Source organism: Chrysemys picta, chromosome 2 (genome assembly GCF_011386835.1).
Source record: "Chrysemys picta bellii isolate R12L10 chromosome 2, ASM1138683v2, whole genome shotgun sequence".
NCBI lineage: Eukaryota > Metazoa > Chordata > Testudines > Emydidae > Chrysemys > Chrysemys picta.
This window is the reverse complement of record NC_088792.1, coordinates 249,052,255-249,057,738: the sequence shown is the minus strand read 5'-3', so window position 1 is coordinate 249,057,738 and position 5,484 is coordinate 249,052,255. Positions and strand designations below refer to the sequence as shown.

Below are 5,484 nucleotides of genomic sequence, written 5' to 3'. Positions count from 1 at the left end.
CTAAAGGGAATGCAGCGTGAACACTGATCTATGCCCCCCATCCCTCAGCACTGAGGGAAGAGAGGAGTTGTAGCTCACCTTGCATGAAACTCTGGCTTTGACTCTAAAGCCAGCATCAGCAACGTGGCCATTATTACAAATGTCAACACGTTCCCTGAGTCTGCTTCCTCAAACTGGGGGTCGGGACCCCTCGGGGGGGTCGTGAGGCTATTACATGAGGGATCCTGAGCTGTCAGCCTCCACTCCAAACCTTCTTTGTCTCCAACATTTATAATGGTGTTAAATATATTAAAAAATGCTTTTAATTTATAAGGGGGCAGGGGGGAGTCGCACTCAGAGGCTTGCTATGTGAAAGAGGTCATCAGTACAAAAATTTGAGAACCACTGGTCTAGATAATACCTAGTCCTGCCTTGAGTGCTGGGGACTGGACTAGATGACCGCTCGAGGTCCCTTCCAGTTCTATGATTCTATGAATATAAGTGCTCATGCATAATGAATAATATGACTCTCTGAATAGCAGTGAACTGAAGTCAAACCATTTACTCACAAATACATTCACAAATCTATTTGTTATACAATAGCTCTATTTAATATCTTAAACTGAAATCATTTCTATGAAAAATTCTTTGCATTTCTATGAAAACGTGCATGCGTCTTTTGAAAATATTTGAAAGATGCAATGCAGCATCTCCTGACTTCCAACCCTGTGGCCTACTTAGTAGAATATACTTCCTCCTTCTAAAGGGGAGGATATAATTCTCTGGTAAGAGTTTAGCCAAACTGTTAGAAAACAAGATTTTTCAATCGTTTAGATTCATTCCGAAACCAGCTTAACTTCCTCAAAGACTGCATTGCAACATATTCTGAGCTTTTCCCAGACTGTTGAAGTCAAGTCTGAGCTCAGAATTTTTTTAAAGGACAAATAATCACAGTTTGGAGCCTTCAAACAACATTAGAGTAATAAGAAGGAAGGAAAAATGTCTGGAAATTAATAGATCAGTTAAATTGCCACCATTTTACCTTTGTTCAATTAAGGGGAGATTTCAAAAGCCCAAATGGGAATTAGGAACCTAAATTCCGTTGACTTTCAGTCTTTTCTGTCTTGGAAAATCTTCCCCTTACTTCACAGCTATTCCTGGTTAAAATACCGTGCTGTGCCTGTATGACAGGTTGGACACAGGAGGAGAGGTTGGTATGGGGGAACCTGAACCACTGCTGTTGGGATGTACTGTGAGGTGGGCACACAGAGAATGGCTGCTGCCAGGGCTCTCCTTTCCCAAGTTTTAAAGGCCCAATCAATCAAACAGTGAAGTCAGGGGACAGATTCCCATTGATTTCAGTGTAAGCTGGAGCAGGCCTTGATTTCATTTAAACAGGGCAATGACGTGACAGTAAGTCATAGTAAAATGTTTGATTCGTTTCAGAAATGTTAAAGAAATCCATTTTTCAATCTTAATTCCTTCAGCAGAAGAGAAAATATAAGTAACGTACAGTATCTGACAACAAGGAACGCTGTTCAGTTCTTGTTCTGTGACATATATTGGGACATAGCTCCGGGCAAATACTGCCACGAGAATGCTTCAGAGTTCACCCAATAAGGTGATTTTTTTTTCAGCTCTTTAGATACTAGGGTCAAGTTCTAATCATGTATGTTAATTTACTATAGAAAGCATTAAAACGAGGCATTTATATCACATTCCTGTCAAGCCCGTATTTTGGGCCAGATTTTCAAACGGACAGATGTCTGGGGCTGGATACCAAAAATGCGCACACATCTGTATGCACCATTAGGACAAATGCTCATGCAGACTGGATACAGGGCCACTTACATACCTACTTGCACATGCAGTAACAGTAATTATGCAAATTAGGCATGGTCTACACCCAAAACTTAGGTCAACCAAGCTACAAAGCTCAGGGCTGTGAAAAATTTTGCATCCTGTGCAAAATACCTAGGTCAACTTAACCCCAATTATAGATACAGTTAGGTCAACAGAAGAATTCTTCCATCAACGTACCTACCACCCCAAGGGCATGGATTTACTATAGCGATGGAAAAACCCGTTCCTTCAGCAACTGTCTACACTCTCATGCTACAGCGGCATAGCTGCAGCACCGCAGTTGTGCCACTGTAGCGCTTGTAATATAGACATACCCTTAGACACAGTAGGTGTGTCGACACTGGAACTGAAAGGTGTGTGCTCTCATTGAGTGAGCACACTAAAAATAGAAGGCACATGAGCGGTGGGATGGACTAGTCACCCAAGTATGTACGTAAGGTCTCAGAGAGGATCATATATGGAGCAGCTAGCCCCTCTCATCACCATAGTTACACTTCTATTTGTAGTGTGTCAGCTCAATTAGAGCTAGTCTGGGTATGGCTCACAGGCGCCAGCTTCCTCCGGCCCCGGGGGGGTGCTCAAACCCCTGCTCTGCCCCAGGTCCTGCCCCCACCCAACCTCTTCCCCCAAGTCCCCATCCCCACCCCACTTCTTCCTGCCCCCACTCCGCCCCCAGCTGATCGCGGAGGGCAGGAGGCGCTGGGAAGGAGGGGAGAAGTTGATCGGTGGGGCCGCTGGCAGAAGGGAGGTGCTGCTGGGAGGAGGAGAGCTGGCTACCAATGGGTGCTAAGCACCCATTAATTTTTTGGGGGTGCTCCAGCCCTGGCACACACCTATGGATGGATCCTCCAGTTAAAATGTATACCTTCCAGCTCTCGAGTAGGCATATCCACAGTTGCCCACATTGTTGGTTTCTGACTTGGAAAATCAAACCTTAGGCTTCTGACTGATTGAAAATATAGCCTTCAAAGCTTCCAGAATTTGTTTTGAAATGACTTTGATTTTTTTTCTTTTTAGAAATATTGCTTCTGGTTTCTGAAATGCTCAGTTGCTGGCATGTGTCACTTTTAGAGGGAACCTCAAGAAGGGACACCATCTTTTTATAAACAAGTAACCATTTTTTAAAAATCAATCTGTGACAAGAACTCTGGGTACCAAAAAGTGCGCTGCTATAATATTTAGAATAACCAACATTTACAAACATATATTTTAATTTGGTTAAATTCAGAGGTTTTTTTATCTTTTGTTTTATTATATATATTTTATTGTTTTGGGGTTTTTTTCAAGAATAAATGGAAAACAGAAAAAAGGCAAAAGAACAAAAAGTGAAGGCAGGGAATTTTTGTATCTTTAATCCAGAGGACATACTTACATTTAAGTCATAAAATATAAGTTTATAATGCAAATATGGCCAAATATGTACTATTTTGATATTCACTGGGCAAAGACAAGGTCCGCAAGTGTTAAAATTTCTTCCATTAATAAGTAGAGATATCAATTAATCGCAGTTAACTCATGTGATTAACTCAAAAAAATTAATTGTGATTAATTGAAGATTTAATCACAATGTTAAACAATAGAATACCAATTGAAATGTATTAAATGTTTTGGATGTTTGTCTACATTTTCATATATATTGCATTCTGTGTTGTAATTGAAATCAAAGTGTATATTTCTTTTTTATTACAAATATTTGCACAGTAAAAATGATAAACAAAAGACATAGTATTATTCAATTTACCTCATACAAGTACAGTAGTGCAATCTCTTTATTGTGAAAGTGCAATTTACAAATGTAGATTTTTTTTTGTTACATATCTGCACTCAAAAACAATACAATGTAAAACTTCAGACCCTACAAGTTCACTCAGTCCTACTTCTTGTTCACCCAATCGTTAGGACAAACAAGTTTGTTTACATTTACAGGAGATAATGCTGCTCTCTTCTTATTTACCATGTCACCAGTAAGTGAGAACAGGCATTTGCATTTTGTAGCCAGCATTGCAAGGTATTTACGTGCCAGATATGCTAAACATTCGTATGCCCGTACATGCTTCGGCCAGCATTGCAAAGGACATGCTTTTATGCTGATGGCGCTCGTTTAAAAAAAATGTGTCAATTAAATTAGTGGCTGAACTCCTTGGGGAAGAATTGTATGTCTCCTGCTTTGTTTTACCTGCATTCTGCCATATATTTCATATTATAGCAGTCTTGGATGCTGACCCAGTACATGTTGTTCATTTTAAGAACACTTTCACTGCAGATTTAACAAAATGCAAAGAAGGTACCAATGTGAGATTTCTAAAGATAGCTACAGCACTTGACCCAAGGTTTAAGAATCTGAAGTGCCTTCCAAAATGTGAGAGGGACGAGGTGTGGAGCATGCTTTCAGAAGTCTTAAAAGAGCAATGCTCTGATGCAGAAACTACAGAACCCGAACCACCAAAAAAGAAAATCAACCTTCTGCTGGTGGCATCTGACTCAGATAATGAAAATGAACATGCATCGGTCCGCACTGCTTTGAATTGTTGTCAAGCAGAATCTGTCATCAGCATGGATGCACGTCCTCTGGAATGGTGGTTGAAGCATGAAGGGACATATGAATGTTTAGCGTATCTGGCACACAAATATATTGTGACACCAGCTACAACAGAGCCATGAGAATGCCTGTTCTCACTTTCCGGTGGCACTGTAAACAAGCAGGCAGCATTATCTCCTGCAAATGTAAACCAACTTATTTGTCTGAGCGATTGGTTGAACAAGAAGTAGGACTGAGTGGACTTGCAGGCTCTAAAATTTTACATTGTTTTATTTTTAAATGCAGGATTTTTTGTACATAATTCTACATTTGTAAATTCAACTTTCATGATAAAGAGCTTGCACTACAGCACTTGTATTAGGTGAATTGAAAAATACTATTTATTTTGGTTTTTTACATTGCAAATACTTGTGATAAAAAATAAATATAAAGTAAGTACTGTACACTTTGTATTCTGTATTGTAATTGAAATCAAAATATTTGAAAATATAGAAAACATCCAAAAATATTTAAATAAATGGTATTTTATTATTGTTTAACAATGCAGGCAGCTAACCACGCAATTAATTGCAATTTTTTAATTGCGTGATTAATCGCTATTAATTTATTTAATCGCTTAACAGTCCTATTAATAAGATTGAAAGCATGACTATGCTTGGCAATGTAAAATGGGATGACTCTGTCAGTAGTTTTGAATAAAGACGTGTTTTTAAATATTGCATTAAGCTGTTCAGGGTGAGAAACCACAAGACAGAGAAAAAGAGTGACATAAGTGGTGTTTGCATTGCAGGGCCTCAATTATCATTCAAGAAACAATCTTTTCTAAGTACTAGATTAGCATTTAAGTAAAGTAGATCCAGTTAGGGGTTTCTGTAATTTTGTTCTGTGGTTGTTAAAGTGACCTTCCTCCTTTCTTAGGATCAAATCCTGACCTCCGATGGCACCCTGTGAAGCCACAGTGCCTGCTTGCCCACATCCAGACTCAGCATTTAGTCCTCAGAAGACAGTCTAAACTCCAGGCTCCTCTCCATTCCAACTTCCTCCTATGTTGTTGCAACAATTCTCTGTTGAGGAGAAAGGTGCTTTCCATGGACAGCAGCTGT

The 5,484-nt window shown here is 39.5% G+C and overlaps 1 protein-coding gene across 2 annotated transcripts in view; it reads right to left on the bottom strand.

Annotated features, from left to right (window-relative positions):
* The window catches only part of PLEKHF2 (pleckstrin homology and FYVE domain containing 2), a 128,467-nt gene that overhangs the window by 10,793 nt on the left and 112,190 nt on the right, over positions 1–5,484 (bottom strand). The window lies entirely within an intron of this gene.